This window comes from Ranitomeya imitator, chromosome 5 (genome assembly GCF_032444005.1).
Source record: "Ranitomeya imitator isolate aRanImi1 chromosome 5, aRanImi1.pri, whole genome shotgun sequence".
NCBI classification, from domain to species: domain Eukaryota; kingdom Metazoa; phylum Chordata; class Amphibia; order Anura; family Dendrobatidae; genus Ranitomeya; species Ranitomeya imitator.
In genome coordinates this window covers 532,857,156-532,881,665 of record NC_091286.1, presented here as the reverse complement: position 1 = coordinate 532,881,665, position 24,510 = coordinate 532,857,156, and positions in this window count along the sequence as shown.

Genomic DNA, 24,510 nt, shown 5'->3' with positions numbered 1-24,510 from the left:
CATGCACAATGCACCATTAGTGAAGTCAATAGACTTATTGACCTGTTCTACTTCCTTGTTTTACATGCCCCACCTCTCACATTAGTGATTGACAGAGTTAGGTTGTATAGAACAAACACTGTCTATACAGTAGAGAAAATTGAGGCAAGCCAGCACCTCGGAAGGAGGTGAGAAATAGAAAAGCAAATGCTGAAATGGTGCATTGAGCCTGTTCATCACATCATGGGTGCATCAAACACCCTAGTTAGCCTATTTAAATAAATTTCCCTATTAACATTGGTCCATGTGCTGCCAATGTGATTTCAAATCATGGAATATAGGCTGAACTGGATGGACAAATGTCTTTTTTCGGCCTTAATAAAATTAAATCGAACAGCTGTTAAACATTTAACATGCTCCTCTGAATGGGCTGTAAAGCTTTATTTACATATTCATGTGAAATGTCCGTGCGATGTCCCAGAAAAAAACAGAATGAGCAGAACACAGACATTTCAGGCAGATACATCAATGGAACGAATGGTTGTACTTACACATCAATGAAAATCAGGTATGTGAGTGTGAGATCCATGAGCAGATTTTACTCTGATCCATGTTTAATGAAAAAATAAAAGGTAGCAAATAATTTATAATGGTAAAGGACAAGAGTTTAAAGTCCCCCTATAATAGATACTGCAAAATCAGGCAATTGAGTACTCCCAACATAATGAGAAATACACTGGAAAAATGGAGCAGCCATAAACGGACACCTCTTCTTGAGAAAGCTACATGCGAAACGCGTGCCAGGGCTGTGCTAGCAAACTAATTTGATCCTCTTCTACTATGGATAAGCAGCATAATTTATAACATCTCTTATCTGTTTCACCCTTTATTTATAAGCCATTTGTGCTTAGTTATTTTGTTTGATGCTTTGAGACTGTCTGTACAGGTTCTCCGCACAATTAGTGCTGTTTGACATTTTGGATCTAGTTGCTGCTCTACACTTTTTATTTCTCCATATTTGACACATTTGTAACTAATTGGTAGCTATTTTCATGAATTGTTTCTGTAAATGTTTTTTTTTACTTCATTGGCTTTTTATGGCTGCTCTATTTTATCAGTGTTTTGCTATGATTTATGTTTGCGAATCCGACTCAGTCATACAATTCAATGGGGACACGTAAACGTGGATGAAAATTGGAAGACTTCCGATTTGATTCCATTTTGCAATTGTGCCTGTTGCTTTCTAAACGTGAATAAAACATGACATCTCTGTAGTTTTCTTTTTAACTGGAAACAAATATAATTCTTCAGTGAAAAAATACCAATCCCCCCCAAAAAAAACGCAGAAAAAGCTGGGATGTAACTAGGTTGACACTTGAGAAGAAATTGATCAAAATATCTTGGATGATCTCCATTACATGCATGTCTGTATGTAGTCTAATGTCATTTAAACACATCTTATGGTCACAATTCGAGTATGGTCCAGCCGGGGCTCTCGTGGCCTGAACTTGACAGCCTTATGAGGATGTCTTAACGAAACGTGCGTTGGGGCGGCGGGGACTGCGTGTCACCAGCACATTGCCTTCTTTCATCAGTAAGTCATGCTACATTTCCTTACAGCATTCTGTTTCATTTTGGATGGTGTTAGGTCTCGAGTTCCCGCTTCTGCACAGGGGGAATCTCGAGCCATCTCCGCTGCGGTCTCCCATTCTTACCCAGCCGCAGTGGAGTCTGCTCAGCAGGGACGTCGGTCCCAGCGTCTTGCTCAGTCTCACTCTGTACAGAGAGTTACTGCTGCTTCTTCAGCTTCTGCCATTAAAGCCAGTGCTGGTCAGCAGCGAGCGGACTTCGCTGGGACTAAGTCCTTGTCTGCACACACTGAGCATGCCCAGGGCAGGATCTCCCGTTGGAGATCGAGGGTCATGTGCTCAGGCCCTGCAGCACATTCCATTGGTCCTCTTGGCAGGTCTTGGAAGGGCAAAGTTTCTGTGGCCACTTCCTGTGCTGCAACTATATAAACTGCGCATGACCGCAAGGCCATGCGCTAGTGTACATTTGCATACGTGTGTTCGTTGTGAGTGCAAGTCGTCCTTGGATACCCCTTCCCTATTGAATGTCTGTTCGCGGAAGGTGTATGGTTGCTATCTAGCGCCCGACTTATCCTACAGCACGAATCACACATTACAGCGTCCAGTTGCTGTGACCGCCAGTACGGCGCCGTGCACTTCCTCTGTGCTTTCCTTACCCAAGCCTGGGTTGTTAGTGGCGTTCGTCAGTGCGGCACTGCATGCACTCTTGTGCCCTAATATTGTTATTTAGCTTCCTTACACACCCAGTTGCGGTGTTGTGCCAGCAAGGGTCTAATCGGACTTCAATCCTAGTTGGGGTTGAGTTCGCTGACTACTTGCTCGCGCTCTATGTGCGGTACCGCGATCCTGTGACGCAACAGGATCGCTTCCTTCACGCTGGGTGAGGTTTAACCCACGTGTGTATACTTATGAGTACCGCCATATAGTCCGTCGTTACTTGGCAGCAGGTTCCATCTCTGCACAGTGGACCCCGGGCTGCGAACGCACCATACTCTATCTGTCTTAGTATTTGGTGCGTTCCGCTAGCCCTAACAGATGGTTTCCTTAATTTTGGCTGCTTTCCCTGGACCTCATAGCATGAATTATGCACTTTATATTGATATTGTCTAGGATGCTGCTATCTAAAAGATCTTAATGAAAGATATATGCTCTTTCAATATATGCAGATTGCACTTTGTTATTATGATCATTATTGTTTACTAATGCTGTAGGTCGTAATGTAGTTCAGCGTCAAACTTTTTCTAAAAAAAAAAAGGCACAAAGGTATGTTGGTCACATTCTGTCCCTGGAAGAATGGTGTCTAGCAGTTCTGATTTTACTGTTGTCTGATTTTTATATTTTACTAATAAAGATTTGAATATAAGGATTATACTCTGTTGGTGATTTTTTATGCACCATTTCTTTGGATATGTAAACCATGTCTGCAATAAATGGTTTTCAACCTGGATGGTGCCAAGATGTGACCGTGAAGGCTGAAGAACACAGCATAAAGAGTTGCTGTGATCGTGGCATCAGTGACTAGCGGTAGTGTCATGAAAGTTACCACAGGTCACTGAGGCTGCATTCCCAGCTCACTTTGCTGTGAGCTGGGCTGCATAACCAGCTGGGCCAATGAACTGCGGTGACCTCACTAAGATCATTTCTCGCACTGTGTGGAAAAAGTTTCATGGTGCAAAAATGAGCTCAATGTGTTCATCGCAGTTCACCAAGTGAACTCACTGAGCTCAGCACTCTACGTGAGACTTTTTCTCACAGTGCGAGGGGTGATCTCACTGAGGTAACTGCAATGCATAGGCCCAGCTGATTATGCAGCCTCAATGAAGTGTGTTAACCTCAATTATTTCACCACTAGTAATTGGTGCTGCTTATTTTCACATGATTTTCATCCTGGACAGTTGCATCTTAGCACCGTCCAAGTTGAAAACAATGTATCAAATACGTGGATTAAGGCACTGGACCGTATGTCGGACAGGTGAGGGACATGGTTGTTTTTTAATCCCTTCATGACCCAGCCTATTTTGACCTTAATGACCTGGCCATTTTTTGCAATTCTGACCAGTGTCCATTTATGAGGTAATAACTCAGGAACGCTTCAACGGATCCTAGCGATTCTGAGAAGGTTTTTTCAAGACATATTGGGCTTCATGATAGTAGTAAATATAGGTTGATAATTTTTGCCTTTATTTGTGGAAAAAAATCATAAATGTGGCAAAAATTTTGAAAATTTTGCAATTTTCAAATTTTGAATATTTATTCTGTTAAACCAGAGAGTTATGTGATACAAAATAGTTAATAAATAACATTAAACACATGTCTACTTTACATCAGCACAATTTTGGAAACAACGTTTTTTTTGCTAGGAAGTTATAAGGGTTAAAATTTGACCAGCCATTTCTCATTTTTACAACAAAATTAACAAAACCATTTTTTTAGGGACCACCTCACATTTGAAGTTAGTTTGAGGGGCCTATATGGCTGAAAATACCCCAAAGTGACACCATTCTAAAAACTGCACCCCTCAAGGTGCTCAAAACCCTACACAAGAAATTTATTAACCCTTCAGGTGCTTCACAGCAGCAGAAGCAATATGAAAGAAAAAAATGAACATTTCACTTTTTAATCACAAAAATGATCTTTTAGCAACAATTTTTTTTCCCAAGGGCAAAAGGTGAAACTGGACCCCGAAAGTTATTGTACAATTTGTTCAGAGTATGCCGATACCCCATATGTGGGTGGGAACCACTGTTTGGGTACACGACAGGGCTTGGAAGGGAAGGAGCACCATTTGACTTTTTGAATGAAAAATTGGCTCCAATCTTTAGCCGACACCATGTCGTGTTTGGAGAGCCCCTGTGTGCCTAAATATTGGAACTCCCCTACAAGTGACCCCATTTTGGAAACTAGACCCCCCAAGAAACTTATCTAGGTGCATAGTAAGCACTTTGAACCCCCAGGTGTTTCACAAATTGATCCGTAAAAATGAAAAGGCTTTTTTTCACAAAAAATTTCTTTTAGCCTCAATTTTTTTCATTTTCACGTGGGTAACAGAATAAAATGGATCATACAATTTATTGGGCAATTTCTCTTGAGTACAGCGATACCTCACATGTGGGGGTAAACCACTGTTTGGGCACATGGCACCGCTCGTCGGAAGGAAAGGAGCACCATTTGACTTTTTGACTGAAATAACTCGTTACCGGACACCATGTCGTGTTTGACCCCATTTTGGAAACTAGACCCCCCAAGTAACTTACCTAGATGTGTGGTGAGCACTTTGAACCCCTAAATGCTTCGCAGAAGTTTATAATGCAGAGCTGTGCAAGTAAAAAATCATTTTTCTTTCCTCGAAAATTATTTTTTAGCCCGCAATTTTTTATTTTCACAAGGGTAACAGGAGAAATTGGACCCCAAAAATTGTTATCCAGTTTGTCCTGAGTACACCGATCCCCCATATGTGGGGGTAAACTACTTTTTGGGCACACGTCAGGGCTCGAAAGGGAAGTAGTGACATTTTGAAATGCAGACTTTGATGGAATGGTCTGCGTGTTAGGGTTGGCAGAATGCACCAAATATATAGTTTATTAGATGGAATTGGTGCGTTCGCAACCCGGGATCCACCGTGCAGGAAAGTACCTGCTGCTAAGTAAGACGGACTACATGGCGGTACTATAAGTATACATACAAGGGTTAACTTCACCGTGCGTGATCACAGGACCGTGGTACCGCACATAGAGCGTGAGCAATAAGTCAGCGAACACAACCTCAACTAGGATTGAAGTCCGATTAGACCACTGCTGGCACAACACCGCAACTGGGTGTGTAAGAAAACTATAGAAATAGTAAATAAAGGCACGAGAGTACGTGCGGTGCCGCATAGACGGACGCCGCTAACCACCCAGGCTTGGGTAAGGAAAGCGCACGGCGCCGTACAGGCGGTCACAGCAACTAGACGCTGTTATGTGTGTTTTGTGCTGATGGCTAGTCGGGCGCTAGATAGCTACCATCATCCGCAAACAGTCAACAACACTAGGGAGGGATATTTAGGAGATTTCATCCTTCGACATACATCCATCTACACACACATATTTTCAAGACAATACTAGCGCATGGCCGTGCGGTCATGCGCAGTTTATATAGTTGCAGCACAGGAAGCTGCTACTGAAGTTTTTGCCCTTTCAGGACCTTCCAGAAGGACCAATGGAAAGTGCTGCAGTACCCGAGCATGTTTTGCCCTTTCAGGACCTTCCAGGAGGACCAATGGAATGTACTGCAGCACCTGAGCATGTGAGCGAACATGTGGCCCTCGACCTCCAATGGGAGACCCTGCCCTGGGCATGCTCAGTGTGAGTAAACAAGGACTTAGTCCCAGAGAGGCTCGCTGCCCGCAGATCAGTGCAGGGTACCATAGGAAAGCCAGAAAAGGCAGTAGTGACCCTATGCACCGAATCAGCCTCAGCGAGACGCTGGGAGCGACGTCTCCGCTGAGCAGAGCCCACTGCGGCCGATACCGAATGGGAGACCGCAGCAGACACGGATCGAGATTCCCCCTGTGCAGCAGAGGAAACTCGACTCCTAACACTGCGGGCGGCACGTTGCGTTTTCAGAGCCTCTGATGTGCCTAAGCAGTAGAAATCTCCCACAAGTTACCCCATATTGGAAACTAGATCCCCCAAGGAATTTATCTAGATGTGTGGTGAGCACTTTGAACCCCGAAGTGCTTCACAGAAATTTATAACGCAGAGCCGTGAAAATAAAAAATCATTTTTCCACAAAAATAAGTTTTTAGCCCCATTTTGTTTGTTTGTTTTCCCAAGGGTAACAGGAGAATTTTGACCCCCAAAGTTATGCAATTGTTCCAGAGTATGCTTATGCCCCATATGTTTGGGTAAACCACTGTTTGGGCGCACATTGGGGATCGGAAGGGAGGGAGCACCATTTTACTTTTTGAACGCATGATTGGCTGGAATCAATGGTGATGCCATGTCGCGTTTAGAGACCCCTGATGTGCCCAAACAGTGGAAACCTATCACAGCGATCAAAATGTACCTGTAATGAATCTGCCGGCTGGCAGATTCGGTGGGTGCACTGCGCATGCAGCAGACGGATGGACACCGGGAGAGACACCAGAGGTTGGTAAGTATGTGGGGGTGGGAGCGGACAGCGGGGGGTGAGATCGGACTGCGGGGGAAGTGGACAGGAGGACAGAGGGGAGTGGAGCACAGGACAGGATGAAGGACGGGGCAGTGGATCGGTGGCGGTGGCAGGGGGCAGATCGTGGTCTCCAGCCATGGCCAATACTGCAGCATCGGCCATGGCTGGGTTGTAATATTTCACCAATTTTCATTGGTGAAATATTACGATTGCTCTGATTGAAAGTGAAAGTGAAATGTCACTTTCAACAGCCAATCCAAGCGATCGTAGCCACGGGGGGGAGGGCTGGGGATGGGCAAAGCAACCCCCCCTGGGCTGAAGTACCACTCCCCCTGTCCCTGCAGGTCGGATGAAATTACAGTTAACCATTTCACCCGGTCTGCAGGGACGCGATCATTCTGTGACACAGCATATGCATCACAGGTCGGACGGATGGGCACCGACTTTCATGATGCCTATGCTGTGTCACAGGACGGGAAGGGGTTAAAAGAGACAAGGTATTCAATGGAATGGGTGTCAGGTGAGTATTATTGTTAGTTATTATTTTATGTTTTTTACAGGGGATGAGGGCTTCATTGGAATGGGCATATCATAATAATAATCTTTATTTATATAGCGCCAACATATTCAGCAGTGCTTTACAGTTTAACAGTTTCAAACACAAAAGTCATAAGTAACAACGTTAACAATACAATAATTAAAGTGACATAAGACAACCCTGCTTGTGAGAGCTTATAATCTACAATGAGGAGGGGGAGATACAAAGTACAGGTGTGTATTTACAATGATGTATTTACAATGATGGTCCAGCCATCTTCAGGGGTTGGGGAATAGATAGGGATAGTGAATGGGCTACACACACATACACAAACATAAAATGACTTTGATTAGTGAACGTGATAGGCCGCTCTGAACAAATGTGTTTTGAGCGAGCGCCTAAAACTATGCAAATTGTGGATGGTCCTCCTAATATCTTGGGGTAGAGCATTCCAGAGAATTGGCGAAGCACGGGAGAAGTCTTGGAGTCGGGAGTGGGAGGTACGGATTAGTGCAGAGGTTAGTTGAAAGTCATTTGCAGAGCGCAGTGGTCTGTTAGGCCGATAGACAGAAATGAGGGAGGAGACGTAAGGGGGTGCCGCACTGTGGAGAGCTTTGTGGGTGAGAACAAGTACTTTGAATTGTATCCTGTAATGAATGGGTAGCCAGTGTAACGACTGGCGAAGAGCGGACGCGTCCGAGTAACGATTAGCCAGATTGACGACCCTGGCTGCTGCATTATGGATGGACTGGAGAGGAGAAAGTCGAGTGAGGGGGAGGCCAATTAATAGAGCATTGCAGTAGTCCAGGCGGGAGTGGATCAGGGCGACAGTGAGGGTTTTAGTTTTCTCCATGGTGAGAAAAGGGCAGATTCTAAAGATGTTCTTTAGGTGTCAGCGGCACGAGTGGGCAAGAAATTGTATATGGGAGGTGAAGGAGAGATCGGAGTCAAACATAACACCCAGACAGCGCACCTGCTGCCAGGGTGTTATTATGGTGCCCTCCACGGAGAGGGAAATGTCAGATTTAGGGAGGTTAGTAGATGACGGGAGCAGAAGAAGTTCAGTTTTGGAGAAGTTGAGTTTCAGATAGAGAGCGGACATGATGTTGGAGACTGCGGACAGACAGTCAGTGGTGTTCTGTAGTACAGCGGGAGTAAGGTCAGGGGAGTGAGTATAACTGTGAGTATAACTGTGTTTGTTAATTTTAAATAAAAAAGTAAAATGGTGTGCCTTTTTATTTATATGGGATTAGTTATAGATAGGTATCTGATAGATGCCTTTCCATTCCTAACCGGTGGGTTTGATGTCAACAGACAAAACAAAGATGACATCAACCCCACAAATATTACCCCACTTGCCACCGCCATAGGACAAGTGGGAAGATTTGGGCAAAGCACCATAATTAGCACATCTAAAAGAATTGCATTTTATGGGGCAGATGCGGGCTACTATTTTTAGGTTGGGGGCCAATGTTCTTGCTCCTTACCAGCTTGACAATGCCAGCCCCCAGCTCTCTGCTTTAGCTTGGCTGGTTGTCAAAATGGGGGGGACTCCACGCCTTTTCTAAAGTTATTTATTTAAATAATTTTACAAAACAAAACAGGTGGGGACCACACCATTCTTGATAACCACCTTTGCTAAATCTGACACCTGAGGGTTGCAGCCCTCACCTGTCAGTTTTGCTTCACTGGTTATCAAACATACAGGGGAATCCATTTCATTTTTTAAATCTATTTATTTATAGCATAGGCACCGGCTGATGAATATTCCCATCAGCCAACACCTGCTCTTGCTGTTATCAGCGACAGCAGGCATAGGCTGATGGGAGAAGCAGTTCCATCAGCCGATGCCTGTGACCGGAGGTAAACTTTTTACCTATGGTAAAAGATGGGCTCACGCTGTCATCTGACTGCATGGGAGCCACAGATCTCTTACCGGCGGTAATGATCTTACCACCATTCAGAGGCAGTATTTCCTGAGCTGTCATGCAGGGGTTCGCCCCTCACTACTTGTAACAAAACTTTTACTAACTTTTTATGGGGACAAATAAAAAATAAATACTGTTATTGTTTTATTTATTCTTTTAAAATGATATGCTAAATCGATGTGTGCAGAAATAAAATATCATCTTTATACTGTGGGACAGCAAGGTTATTGAGATGCCAAATATATAATTTCCTTTACTTTTTATTATTATAGTACAATAAATACTTTGTAAAAGATTTCTTTGCTTTGTGCATCCATATTATGAGAGCCATAAGTTTTTCATTTTTCCAGCAACCTAAGCTGTGTGAAAACTTATTATTTTCATGATATGTACTGTACATCTCAGTAGTAGAGGTGAATGGATCTGATGAGAGTCAAAATTGACAAATCTGAGTGGTTTGGGGGGAAATTTGATTTAAAGAAACAAATAAAAAAGTGATAAGTATATACAAAATTACTCTATATTGGTGGTGTTCCTAGAATGAAGCTCCTTTTTCGAGTCAATCATTGCATCCTAAAAGGAAAGTTATCATCCACCTGATGTAGACTAGATCCACTATTTTCCAGTGGTACAGAACTTTATATTCATCCCCAATCACCTTCATGAAGTCCCAGTGAAAGCTATATTTGCAAGGGGAGAAGGGTTATTCACCTGGTTAAAACCAATGTTGTTATTTAAGTCTTATCCATCCAACTTGATGTACAAGGAAATATTTCTTGCCGAAGCGTTTCCTCAATAATAATTCTAATAATTCATGAGGGAATCAGGTTAAATATACAGTATGTGGTAACTTAGGGTTAGAGTACTGGCAGCAGGCTGGACCAGGTTGCTGGCCCAATGTGCTCTTTGAGCGTCCTATTAAAAAAAGATGGGAGCAATATGATACCATAATTGTTTTTTTATAGCTCCCATGTATCTTTTCCAGTAATTCCCTGATCATTTCACAGGTTGGAATCCCACGTCATATCCAGATCGACTGCATTCTATCTTGTCACCATGAAACACAGCCTATATCATATCCACATCCATTGCAAGCAGACACCGAATCAATACAATGGACTTCTGTTTAAACCAATGGGCATTATATTTCTATTTTCCTGTTTGGTGGGTGGAGTTAGACTGATAATGCACCAGACAATAATATACCGTATAGAGTTTTAAACATGGGAAGTGTTGAATTAAATCCGCTAAGCATTCTAAAAACATGCTGGTTATGATGAATGAGTGTAATAACTTGATTGACAGCTAATTACTTCTATGCAAATTGAATGTCCCTTTTTATGATCTAGTGTCTAAAGAGACCTAGAGCATAATAATCATCAATTCTGGCATGGTCTTTCAGGTGTTCTTTGCGACAGTCACTGTGCAGATTAAATAATAGTAAGGTGTTAGATTACAGATTGTAAAGGATGTGATGATACCAAATATGTGTCATTTTTTGAAGGCTCTTTTTTCCTATATTATTAGCAAGCAAGGTGAGTAGTGCAACAAAAATCAAGTAAGAATTAGCAATTGGATACTATAAAACTTAACCCTTATTTGGTTCATTAAAACTAAATAAATACAGCGCAAGTGGAATTAAAACATAACTTTTACTAGAAATGGATAAAAGTCAAAACAAAAAAGTCACCCAAGTGATATAAAAAACACCAGGGGTAGGGTCTCAACTAAGAGACACAAACAATGCCCCTAATAGGATTGAACAAACTCCGCCTGCAGAGGCACTTGCGGATGAAAAATGCACCACCGTATGGTTCAAATAGCAGCCAGAAACAAATACATATGAATCATGCTACGCATTTCATACAGTAGGTTGCATGTAAATAACAATTATCAAAGAGTAGCAAATAATGACACCTATATCATGGTGTCACTAATGAAACGGAACAATCTCACCGATTCTAGGGTGCATGAGCAGGAGTACCGGAAGACCAGGAAGGGAACACGCCGGAGATTGATGCAGGGAACTGACAATACCCTGTCGTTCCCTATGGGGCTAACAGTAGTCTATCCCCCAAGCTCCTGCCCTTACAAGGGCAGTCCACAGCTACCCCTGTACAAATATGCCCTGCACTCTCCCTGTGGTCAGTCCCAACGTGTTTCCTCCAAGCGAATCATCAGGGGACCTGCTTGTTTGGAGAGCTAAGTGCCTACGTGCTCAAAAAGGGAGACATAAATTTTCTGCCACCCCCTATGCTGTCCTGTTCGTTAAAACTAGTTTGAAAAACTACAAAAAATACAAGAAGAGGGGAAACCCTAGTGCAATAGTGTGCCCTAATACCCAACACAGAATGGGAAGACAAAAACAAAAACCAAAACACACAAAATATTAAAAACTGACAGTACTATTGGTCTCTGAGCCTGTAACGTCACAGACAGAGAACTGAAGCAGGTCTCCACTTATGTGGAAAGCCAGAGTATATCTCTAAGTAAACCAATTTCAAAAGAGCCAAATTCAGAAAGAGCTACAGATGGGACAATTCTCAATGTTTTTTGTGGTCATGGTTCCACACAAGGTATGTCTCTGTATAGACTAATGACCCTGCCTAATGTCGTGTGCCCAAACCTGTGTCTAATATTGAGTACGTTTATCAACAATTCTTTAGTCCAATCATATAGCCTTTTAAATTGTGTTGCCTTTGGCTCTTAATCTTGTATCAAGGGGCTGCTTCCAAGTCCATATAAACAATTGTCAGTCAATTACTTGTTCATCATGAACTATAGTTACTGTCAGCAAATATAGCAGCATATCGGTGAGGCTTCAAAGCCAAAAATCATAACCGCAAATATGAGACCACATACAGTATATCTAAGGAACCATGCTTCCTCATCAAATATTAATGAGCGTCCCCTTATGGTTAATTTGTGGTCCCTTTCTCAATTTACCATGGATGCTTCATTTGATTGCTGGCCTCAAAGCGGCGAATGCAGGTCACTATACTCCCCTGATAAATCCGTAAGGATGAAACGCGTCGGGAGATGCTATTCATAGCAGAGGCTTCAACTTTACCTCACCGTCTCTGAGAAATCTAACATGGGGCAGAGTCTCTCCGACTTGCGGTGAGATCCACCCACATCAGGGGGCTCTCTAAGATTATGCTGTTCTATATATGCCAGCGTTCAAATGAAGCATCCATTATAAATTGAGAAAGGGACCGCAAATTAACCATAAGGGGACGCTCAATAATATTTGATGAGGAAGCATGGTTCCTTAGATATATGTGGTCTCATATTTGCGGTTATGATTTTTGGCTTTGAAGCCTCACCGATATGCTGCTATATTTGCTGCAGTAACTATAGTGCATGATGAACAAGTAATTGACTGACAATTGTATATATGGACTTGGAAGCAGCCCCTTTATACAATATAAAGAGCCAAAGGCAACACAATTTACGTAAAAGGCTATATGATTGGACTAAAGAATTGTTGATAAATGTACTCAATGTTAGACACAGGTTTGGGCTCACGACATTGGGCAGGGTCATTGTCTATACAGAGACATACCTTGTATGGAACCATGACAACAAAAAACATTGAGAATTGTCCCATCTGTAGCTCTTTCTTAATTTGGCTCTTTTGAAATTGGTTTACACAGAAATATACTCTGGCTTTCCACATAAGTGGAGACCTGCTTCAGTTCTCTGTCTGTGACGTTACAGGCTCAGAGACCAATAGTACTGTCAGTTTTTAATATTTTGTGTGTTTTGGTTTTGTCTTCCCATTCTGTTTTGGGTATAGGGCCCTTTTTTGTAGTTTTTGTAGTTTTTCAAACTAGTTTTAACAAACCTAATAAAGGTTAAGTTTTATAGTATCCAATTGCTAATTCTTTCTTTTTTCCTATATTAACCTATTTTTATTGGAAAATCTGGGACTTGTTGGTAGACCTTTTACATTTATTTCTTACCTCTTCACCCCCCCAGCCAGTTTTCACCTACCTGACCAAGCCATTTTTTTCATCTCTGATCATTGTCACTTTATATGGTAATGACTATGGAACGCTTCAACATATCCCACTAATTCTGAAATAGTTTTTTTGTGACAAATTGTATGTCATGTTAGTGATAAATGTTAGTCATTATGATTTGCATTTATTTATGATAATATTGAAAATTTGATTGAGAATCTGGCTTGTATTTTATCCTAAGTCATGTGGTGAAGCCCGCTGAGGGTCGACAATGACTTTCAAAATTGCTACTTCCAATAGGTGTCACAAGAGTTCTAGTCTTATTCCTCTCTAAAGAGACAATTTGCATATTAAATTTCCCAGAGGAGCATTGCAAGGCTTAAAAGTTTCTCACCTTGGCATGCCAGTCTTGACATGACACTCTCCACAAGGAGAAATGTTACCCCTTGAATCCTATAAAAAATTAGAAAATGCAACAATTTTAAAACTTTGAATGTTTATGCCCTTATCAAGGGAGATCCCTGCATCTGGACCCAGAGTGCCTTTAGGGACCCCTCTCCCTGACCGTGCCGTACCAGACCCCCGCACTCTCCAGCTGTCTGTGATACCTTTTGGAGCCTCCATGTCCATCCATTGGACAGCATCCTCTCCTTTCTCCTATTGCTATCCACTCAAAAGTGAGGTTTGATAAAGACCCAAGGGTTCGAAACGTTACCTCAATACTTTACTAAACACTGTGGTGTTACTCAAAAAATATTTCATGCTTTTGACGCAATCTGAATACATTTTCTGAGTGTGGTTGTTTGCCCAAATTTATAAGTCTACTGGATCCAATCCAGGTTCAGCCTGCACCAGCTTCACGCTTACAGAGTGCACACCTTTCCTCTTAGAACCAGTAGAGTCCATTGACACTCAGTAAAATAAAGTGTCCGCCTTTCTTAATGAGTAAAAGTCATTTTAAATGGGCAGATTTAGGCACTGAATCACATCAGTGGATAAATCTGCCTGTGCTGCCCTTAGCATTGCCTGCCTTTGAGCCACTGCTTTATCAGCTGGATAAATTTTGTGGAATCCTTCGTAGGTGCGAGCTAGAGATTCTCACTGTTGTGAATGATTCCACGCTCCTCTTACCTGGCTTCAGCATCCAGATTCCATGCCACTCTGATGGATGTTCACAGCCCTCTACTGGATTCCATGCTCCTCTGCTGTGCACAGTGAAAGGGTGTGAAATCCAAGAGCAGAGGCAAGGTAAGCCTGCCTTTATCCACTGCCAGATGAAAGATCGCCATTTACATGATGAAGGTTTATCCAGTGGCGGATACATTTTTCAATTTACAAAGATCAAGGGATCATCAAATAAATACACGATCCCTTGATCTTTGGTAGTTTTCAAATGGGCATATTGCCACCAGATTTATCCTTTACAATTGCCTATGATGTTTGAGGAAACCTGGCAGTAAGAGATGGACCCCCTCTATTTACTCTTAATTCCCTGACAGGGTATGATAAAAATGTTTTTTCTAAGTTGGACAACCTCTTTAACATAAGCCCAGTCCCTACATTTATCTATGGTATAGAAGTCCATCAAAATCGCTAAAAATGTTCACCTTTGAGCTAAAACTAGAAAGTACTGAAGAAAGGTAAGGTAATCATAAAGCACTGAAAATAAAAAAATGAGGGCAAAAAGATCATTTTTGTGAAAAAAATTAAAATTTTTTTATTTTTACGGCTCTACGTTATAAATGCATTGTGGGCGATTATCGGGTGTAAGGTGCGTATGCTCCGCAGCCGTCCAGTATAACCAATACACCCCCACACTGCGCATGCTCCAGAGCCAGCAAGTATAACAAATAATCCCCCACATTGCGCACCACGTAATCTGACTGCAGGGAGCAGTGCTGCACTGCCGCCCCCTGTCTTCAGGGACTAAATGTCACCTGAGGAAAAGTGATCAACTTCCTCATTATAGGTGCTCCCCTTCACGCTACCTCTCTGGATTATATACACGTACACACACTGCCCCCTGAAAAATAGTCACACACACACTGCCCCTCTGTAAAATACACACACTGCCTCTCTGCAGAATATACACACGACACAACACACATTGCACCTCTGCAAAATACACACACCACGCACTCACTGCTCCTCTGCAAAACACACACACCACACACTGCTCTGCAAAACACAGACACACACACTGCTCTGCAAAACACAGACACACACACTGCCCCTCTACAAAAAAACACACACCTCGATAATATATAATTTCCAGAGACATCTATAATATGCAATGTTCAAAAATATTTATAATATGTACTATCCAGGGACATCTATAATATAGAATATCCAAAAAACACTATAATATACAGTGCATTGAGAAAGTATTTGGCTCCCTGAATTTTTCAACCTTTTCCCACATATCATGATTCAAACATAAAGATACCAAATGTAAATTTTTGGTGAAGAATCAACAACAAGTGGAAAACAAATGTGAAGTTGAACAAAATTTATTGGTTATTTTAATTTTTTGTGGAAATTCAAAAACTGAAAAGTAGGGCGTGCAATATTATTCGGCCACTTTACTTTCAGTGCAGCAAACTCACTCCAGAAGTCCATTGTGGCTCTCTGAATGATCCAATGTTGTCCTAAATGCCTAATGATGATAAATATAATCCATCTGTGTGTAATCAAGTCTCCATATAAATGCACCTGCTCTGTGATAGTCTCAGGGTTCTGTTTGAAGCACAGAGAGCATCAAGAAGACCAAGGAATACAACAGGCACGTCCGTGATACTGTTGTGGAGAAGTTTAAAGCTGGATTCGATACAAAATGATTTCCAAAGTGTTAAACATCCCAAGGAGCACTGTGCAAGTAATCATATTGAAATGGAAGGAGTATCATACCACTGCAAATCTACCAAGACCCGGCCGTTCCTCTAAACTTTTATCTCAAACAAAGAGAAGACTGATCAGAGATGCAGTCAAAAGGCCCATGGTCACTCTGGATGAACTGCAGAGATCTACAGCTGAGGTGGGACAGTCTGTCCATAGGACAACAATCAGTCGTACACTGCACAAATCTGGCCTTTGTGGAAGAGTGGCAAGAAGAAAGCCATTTCTCAAAGATATCCAAAAAAAGTGTTTTTCAAGTTTGCAACAAGCCACCTGGGAGACACACCAAACATGTAGAAGAAGGTGATCTGGCCAGATGAAACCCAAATCAAACTTTTTGGCAGCAATGCCAAACGATATGTTTGGCATAAATGCAAAACAGCTCATCACCCTGAACACACCATCCCCACTGTCAAACATGGTGGTGGCAGCATCATGATTTGGGCCTGCTTTTTTCAGCAGGGACAGGGAAGATGGTTAAAATTGATGGGAAGTTTGATGGAGCCAAATACAGGACCATTCTTGCAGAAAACCTGTTGGGGTCTGCAAAAGACCTGAGACTGGGACGGAGATTTGTCTTCCAACAAGATAGTGATGCCAAACATAAATCAAAATCTAAAATGGAATGGTTCACAAATAAACATATCCAGGTGTTAGAATGGCCAAGTCAACGTTCAAACCTCAATCCAATCGAGAATCTGTGGAAAGAGCTGAAAACTGCTGTTCACAAACAATCTCCATCAATCCTCACTGAGCTCGAGCTGTTTGCCAAGGATGAATGGGCAAAAATTTCAGTCTCTCGATGTAGAAAACTGATAGAGACATACCCCAAGCAACTTGCAGCTGTAATCATAGCAAAAGGTGGCGCAACAAAGTATTAAGTTTAATGGGGCCGAATAATATTGCACGCCCCACTTTTCAGTTTTTGAATTCCCACAAAAATGTAAAATAACCATTAAATTTCGTTCAACTTCACAATTGTATTCCACTTGTTGTTGATTCTTCATGAAAAATTTACATTAGGTATCTGTATGTTTGAAGCAGGATATGTGAGAAAAGGTTGAAAAGTTCCAGGGAGCCGAATACTTTCGCAAGGCGCTGTATCTATCTATCTATCTATAGATAAATACATAGAAATATAGATAGATCTATAGATAGATTAGATAGATAGAAATATAGCTAGATATATCTATAGATAGATAGATAATACTATTTTGTATGACACCACTCTCTGATTTAAGTATACAAAAGTTTGAAAATTGAAAAATTGCTAAATTTTTGCCAAATTTCAATTTTTTTTATAACTAAACGCAAGTTATATCACAGAAATGTTACCACTAACATGAAGTACAATATGTCACGAAAAAGCTTTCTCAGAATTTGTGGGATACGTTGAAGCGTTCCAGAGGTATAACCTCATAAAGTGACAGTGGTCAGAAATGTAAACATTGGCTTGGTTATTAAGTGCCAAATTGGCTCTGTGACTAAGGGGTTAATCATTCCTATATTATTAGACCAGGCGGGCTTTCCAGCACTATATGCAGTAAGTGCAAACCACAGGGACAATCACCTCAAATCACCCAACAGCCAACATTAGCAGGGCCAGTGACGAGGCTGGAAGGGTTAAACACTGTATATTATTTTCATGCACTATTCTATATGTATTTACTGCAGGGTATTTAATTATTATTTTTCTGTCTTTGTTTTTTCTGTTTAGCGGCCGTGTGAAAGTGTGCTTATATACAGTACTGCATGCACACCAATTTATATCACAGTTCATACCTTTGGGTTTTTGCATCCTGTATTAGTACATTACTATTGTTGTGAGGCAAATAAAGCTGACATTTTTCAGTAATGTTTCTAAGAGATATGTGTAACACAATATTTAATTAAGCCATTATAAATGATGAAGACTTACAAATGATTTACCTTAGCTAAATCTATATATATATAATTGTCTAAGGGTTTTTCCGTCTGTCTGTCTGTCTGACTTTCTGTCTGTCTGTCCTGGAAATCCCGCGTCTCTGATTGGTCGAGGCCACCAGGCCTCGACCAATCAGCGACGGGCACAGCATGGCGATGATGATGTCATAAAGGTTGCCTCGACCAATCAGCGACGGACACAGTCTGCCGCGAATTCGCCTCGACCAATCAGCGACGGGCACAGTATCAACGTAGATGTCATAATGGTTGCCATGGCAGCGATGATGCCATAAAGGTTCCCTCGACCAATCAGCGACGGGCACAGTCTGCCGCAAATTCTGGAATCATCATTGTCCATATACTACGGGGACATGCATATTCTAGAATACCCGATGCGTTAGAATCGGTCCACAATCTAGTACTTTAAAAAAAAACACTTATAATTTTCCAAAAGATCTATTATTAGTATATACAATGCATGTATTCAATATATACTTTACTAAATCTTAATTTTCCCTTCAGATACAAACATCTGATTTTTGTTTTAGAGGAGAGGGGAGGATGTATACAAAATAAAGGGTATTTTTTTAAGATAGTATTTTCACATCATAGGATTGCTATATTTAAAAATTAGAAAATGAGTCTCTCTATTGCTGCCCTCAGTGTTTGCTGACATAGCTGCAATGATGAACTCATGACCACTGCCTGTAACCACTGCTGACAATCACTGGGCTCAGCAGTTTCGGTGCCATCTACATTAGTATGAATGCTGAGAGATTAGTTAGAGTGGTGATGCGAGCTGAGAAGAGATGGGTAAATGAAGCTAATTCTCTAGATATCAGATAGAAAGAGGCAGTGGAGTAAAAGTAGCCTGTCTTTAATGAGGCAACCACTTCAAGTTATACTAAAAGTTTTATTTGTTAATCAAACTGTTCCATTAGAATTAATATAATTTGGCAAACCTTATTATGCAAATACTTTTTTGAGACTTAAATAGAAATGTATAAAAAGGGAATCTGTCAGCAGGTTTTTCTATGTAATCTGAAAACAGCAGAAGATAGGGTCTGAAACACAGATTTCAACGATATGCAATTTTTTTTGGCTGTCTGCTGTTTACTTACAATAAATATTTTATCACCAGAAGTTTATCACTGCCAGAACTGGTTCTCCCGTTAGAGTGGTGACTCCACCCCCTCCTCTCATAATCAGCTCACTGTCAATATGCAATGTGCATCTAAAGCCTCTGTATCACAACTGCTGCAGCCAATAAACTAAGTCATACATAGTTGGAATCAGGGTCTCTTTCCCTACATTGTGCTGCTCCCCAGTAAGGTAGTAAAAATCTGGTGACAGATTCCAAAGTAAAGTATTTTGCCAGCTGTTTTAGTACTTGTTGCACCACTTATCTGGAAGAGGGTTTCTTTCTTGCTGTGCTCTCTTTGATGTCATTCTTTATATAACACTTTTTAGTGGCCTCAGGTTACACATCAACTAAGCTATGTCTGTCAAATTTCGACAGAAGTTGCGAAAAAGACTTCACACTGTTTTCCAATGTTCGTGTCTCTAGAGTTTTTATAATCTGCAGCCCATCTGTATCAGGAACATTTCTAAAGAGTATGTATATTAAAGCTGTTCCACTTATCCTACGAGGGGGAGCTACGGGCATTAAAATGAATTCAGAACATTTGGAGCTTTTCTTGGGATGCCTTCATCCCAAACTACCGCATAACAAAATGACAACTCTGCTACGCAAGTCCCAGTACAGTAATGAAAATGTTACGGATGAAATTCTATCTGCGAAAAATCTCCAAGCATAAGTAAAAAGTTACTATCCATAGCAATGTACGCACAGTAAAGCCAGAGCTGTGGATGTTGCCTCCAATACCTATGTGCTACCCATAAATATAAAGAATATGTCAAAAGTGAATGTAGCTCTGTCACTATTTCACAAACTTCACAACAAGGTTATTTATCAAGCTGCAAAAATCATCATCAAATTTATCATGGGAGAAATTCAATTTAAAAGCAACAGGGTTTTTTTTATAGCCCTGCTGTTAAAGCTTACTACATTTGGACATTGACAAACATCTCATGAAAATCCATTTTAGGTACTGAAAGGTTAATATCAAAACTTTTTTCAAAGGAAGCAGCTTTCATATAATCTTGACTTTTTCAAATATACTAAATACAATAAAACACACACAGTAGATTTAGTAACGAGTCCCATATAGCAAAACTATATCAGAGAAAAAGTAATGTTGGTCTTTACAACCAATACTGTAAAATTTTTCTACTTCAACAAAAAAATTAAACGCAAACTTTTACTGTGTTGCTTTACTTCTTTGAGACCCAATGTATATAACAGTAGCATGGTAATTTTCTTTGAAGACATTAGATTATAGTTTGGAGAAATCAGGGGACCGTTCGTTGGTGCAGTCACACAGGGGCACAAGAGGTAAGGTGGCCCATTTACACATTCAAAGCCGGTGGAATTGTGCATTATGGTGAACTATAGGACTTGACCCATGTACTATTGTAGTGTCCCAGTAACTCCTCCTATCTGTTCCAAAATATAGATGTCAGATGGTTACCAATAACCAATATCCTGTTATGTTGTTTATTCGATAAATTGTCCTATACTACCATCTATTGTCCAAAGTGTAAAGGTGCAAGAGTTTTAGTCACATGGCACGTTCTCAGTCTGGTTTCCTGCGGAAGCCTCTAGAAGCTGCTGAGGTAAAAGTCGAAGAGGAGCTCCTGTCCATACTGTGAGGAGCGGAGTGAGGAAAGTTCCACTTCCTAGGCTGCTCTGCCTTCAGCTTACGTCCCTCTTCTCTTAAAGGGACTCTGTCACCTGAATTTGGAGGGAACAATCTTCAGCCATAGGGGCGGGGTTTTCGGGTGTTTGATTCACCCTTTCCTTACCCTCTGGCTGCATGATGGCTGCAATATTGGATTGAAGTTGATTCTCTGTCCTCCGCAGTAGATGCCTGCACAAGGCAATCCACGCCTTTAATGGTTCTGCCAGCATGAGTGCCTCATGTGTAATGCATCTTCTACTATACGCCCTGCGACAGGGAACCGTATTTTATTATTATTATTATTATTATACATTTTTATAGCACCATTTATTCCATGGCGCTTTACATGTGAATACGGGGCAAATATAGACAAATACATTAAACATGAGCAGATACCAGGCACACGGGAACAAAAGGAGGGAGGACCCTGCCCGCGAGGGCTCACAGTCTCCGGCGGATGAATGATGAAGCACTAGGAGAGGGTAGGGCAGGTTGTGCGGCGGTTCAGTAAGTTCAGGATCACTGCAGGCTGTAGGCTTGTTGGAAGAGGTGAGTCTTCAGGTTCTTTTTGAAGGTTTCTATGGTAGGCGAGAGTCTGATGTGTTGGGGTAGAGAGTTCCAGAGTATGGGGCAAGCACGGGAGAAGTCTTGGATGCGGTTGTGGGAAGATGAGATGAGAGGGGAGTAGAGAAGGAGGTCTTGAGAGGATCGGAGGTTGCGTGTAAGTAGGTACCTGGAGACCATGTCACAGATGTATGGCGGAGACAGGTTGTGGATGGCTTTGCATGTCATTGTGAGGGTTTTGAACTGGAGTCTCTGGGCGATAGGAAGCCAGTGAAGGGCTTGACATAGGGGAGAGGCTGGGGAATAGCGGGGAGACAGGTAGATTAGTCGAGCAGCGAATTGTAGGATGGATTGGAGTGCTGCCAGAGTGCTAGAGGGGAGTCCAGAGAGTAGGAGGTTGCAGTAGTCGAGGCGGGAGATGATAAGGGCATGCACTAGCCTTTTTGCGGTGCCATGGTCAAGGAAAGCACGGATCCGGGAAATATTTTTGAGTTTGAGACGGCAGGAGGAGGCAAGGGCTTGGATATGTGGCTTGAAAGAGAGGGCAGAATCGAGGATCACTCCAAGGCACTGGGCATGTGGGACTGGGGAAAGTGAGCAGCCATTGACATTGATAGATAGGTCTGGTGGAGGGGTAGAGTGAGATGGGGGAAAGATGATGAATTCTGTTTTGTCCATGTTCAGTTGTAGAAAGCAAGCAGAAAAGAAGGCTGAAATAGTAGACAGACAGTGCGGGATTTTGGTAAGTAAAGAGGTGAGGTCAGGTTCGGATAGGTAGATCTGCATGTTATCAGCGTAGAGATGGTACTGCAAACCGTGGGATTCTATGAGCTGTCCCAGGCCAAAAGTGTAGTCCTGACCGTATCAGGACTTATTCGTGAGTAAGCAGTGAACACTTTTTCTACAGTAAACCAGACTGTGTAGGCCCATCCTTGGTAGTAATATAACTGAAGGACTATGTGATTTAAGATCATAACCCAGTATTTAACTGCAGTCACCTGATCATTTTATTTAAGCCTTTAACTAGGAAGATTCCATCTTAATCATCACGGTCACCATCTCTCTTGCTACCTAAAATTTCCAGCTTGTATGAATGACTGTGATATCATCGCTATGGACTATGTATTGTGAAGTGAATACAGTAAAGACTCCCTTTTGATTACATTACATTAATACCCTTGTCAGCATTCATCCTTGAAACTGCGCACACACACTAAGAGTCTGTAAGAGCTCAGTGTGAGGGACACCGGGATACACACCACAGTGCACCATGTGACATTCCTAATTTCTTTTTTATTGGCTGGCCTTGGCACCCATAACATCTAGTTCCCCCCAGACACTGAACTATCATAGTACAAGGACCCTTTTCTGTCTGTATCTGCCACCATCTGAATTTATCAATTTCATGGGAACCCAGGTCTGACTTTATTCCGACAGATGATGTTGGGAGAGAGAAAGTTCAGACAGTTTGAATTCAAACACCTGATCTTCTTGTTCTACAGACAGATATACTGTATATTATTGAAACATGTCTACTAGAAGCATCAGCAACATGCTAACATATCAGTAACAGTCAGTAAGTAAAAAAAAGTTAAATATAACTTTACTAGAGAGGAGCAAGATACAAGTTAAAATAATTAAAGAGGTTATCCACTACTAGACAACCCTTGATTAATCACTTTTGAGCCCTATGTCAAAATAAAACAATCACAATGACCTTCTGAGGTAGAGCCTTTCCAGCAATGTTGGCTACGATATTCACAGCATCAACATTCCGTCTGCTCTGACAAAATGATTATTATGCTTTCTTATACAGCTCCATCATATTCCACAGCACTTTACAGACAGTATCATCCCTGTCCCACTTGGGCTCACAATTTAAATTCCATGTAAGTAGGTCTTTGGAGAGTTGGAGGAAACCGTAGTACCCGTGGGAAAAGCATGCAGACACGGGGAGAATATACAATCTGCTTTCAGATGTTGTCCTTGGTGAGATTTGAACCCTAGACTAGAGATGAAGGAAGCTTTCACAGTTCGGTTCAGATTTGCAGAACAGACTGCTATTCGCCAAACAGTTTGTCAAATGTACCCTAACCCCAATAGATTCAATGGGAGGCAAGACCAAATGAATAGACAACACCTTAGGGGTAACAAAAAGCTTCCCAAACAGCTAAACTTAGGGGCAGACATTATGAAAAGTGGCATCAATTGAGCCACACTAGAAATTTACAAATGGCACAGCAGCAGTAAGACATGGGCCAAGCATGGGGTATCAGGGTCTGGACCAGTATTTACAGTTGGGAATTGAAGTTTCAATGAGGACCTGGTGGATAAGGGAGCAGTGTAAGCCTTCTTAGCTGGGAGACTGTTATTCCAGCCTCAGATGGCACAAACATCAGTTTCATAGACTACAATTGATAGAAAAATGTAAGAATAGTAGCACATGTAGTTGGCTGAAAGATAATGCAGGCCTGAGTGTCTGGGAGACCCACTTAAATGAGCAACCAACCAGATGGAGACCCAACTTGGAGTCTCCACATTTTTGAAAAATAATTGTTACACAGCACTAAAGTGGCATCAATTTCCACAGAGTAGAAACAGTAAAATTAGCCTCTTACACACCTTCCACCACAGGCAATATTTCAGATAGAGACTCAACTTGGAGTCTCCATAGTTCAATAAATTGTTTGCAAAATCAGCAGCAGTAGCAGCAGTAGGCACAGAAGACACCACAAAGATGGCACAGACTGCAATAACGCAATATCAATACATGACACTAAAACGACACCATCGCCTAGTCTGCCCAATCTGTGTTTGTGATGCAAAAGTCATCGGAGATCCATGACATTCATTTTTATGAAAGTTAGGCATTCTACACTTTGAGGGGATAGCCGGATGTGCTTATCCATCAGGACACAAACAGCAGCGCTTAAGACATGTTCTTAGATGTCTGCCAGGCATGACAAAACCTCCAAGGCATGACAGGTGAGCTCAGACCACTCTTACATTTTTGAAGACCAAAATGTAAAAGGGTCCAAACTCCCCCTAATGACATTGATATTGAGCTCCAGATACTTCTGCACTATCCTCTCCAGTCATTCATAAAGTGTCAGACTTGTACTCTGTTCGCCTGGTGCACGGACTTGTCCAAAAAATGTGTTAAACGACTCACAGAAA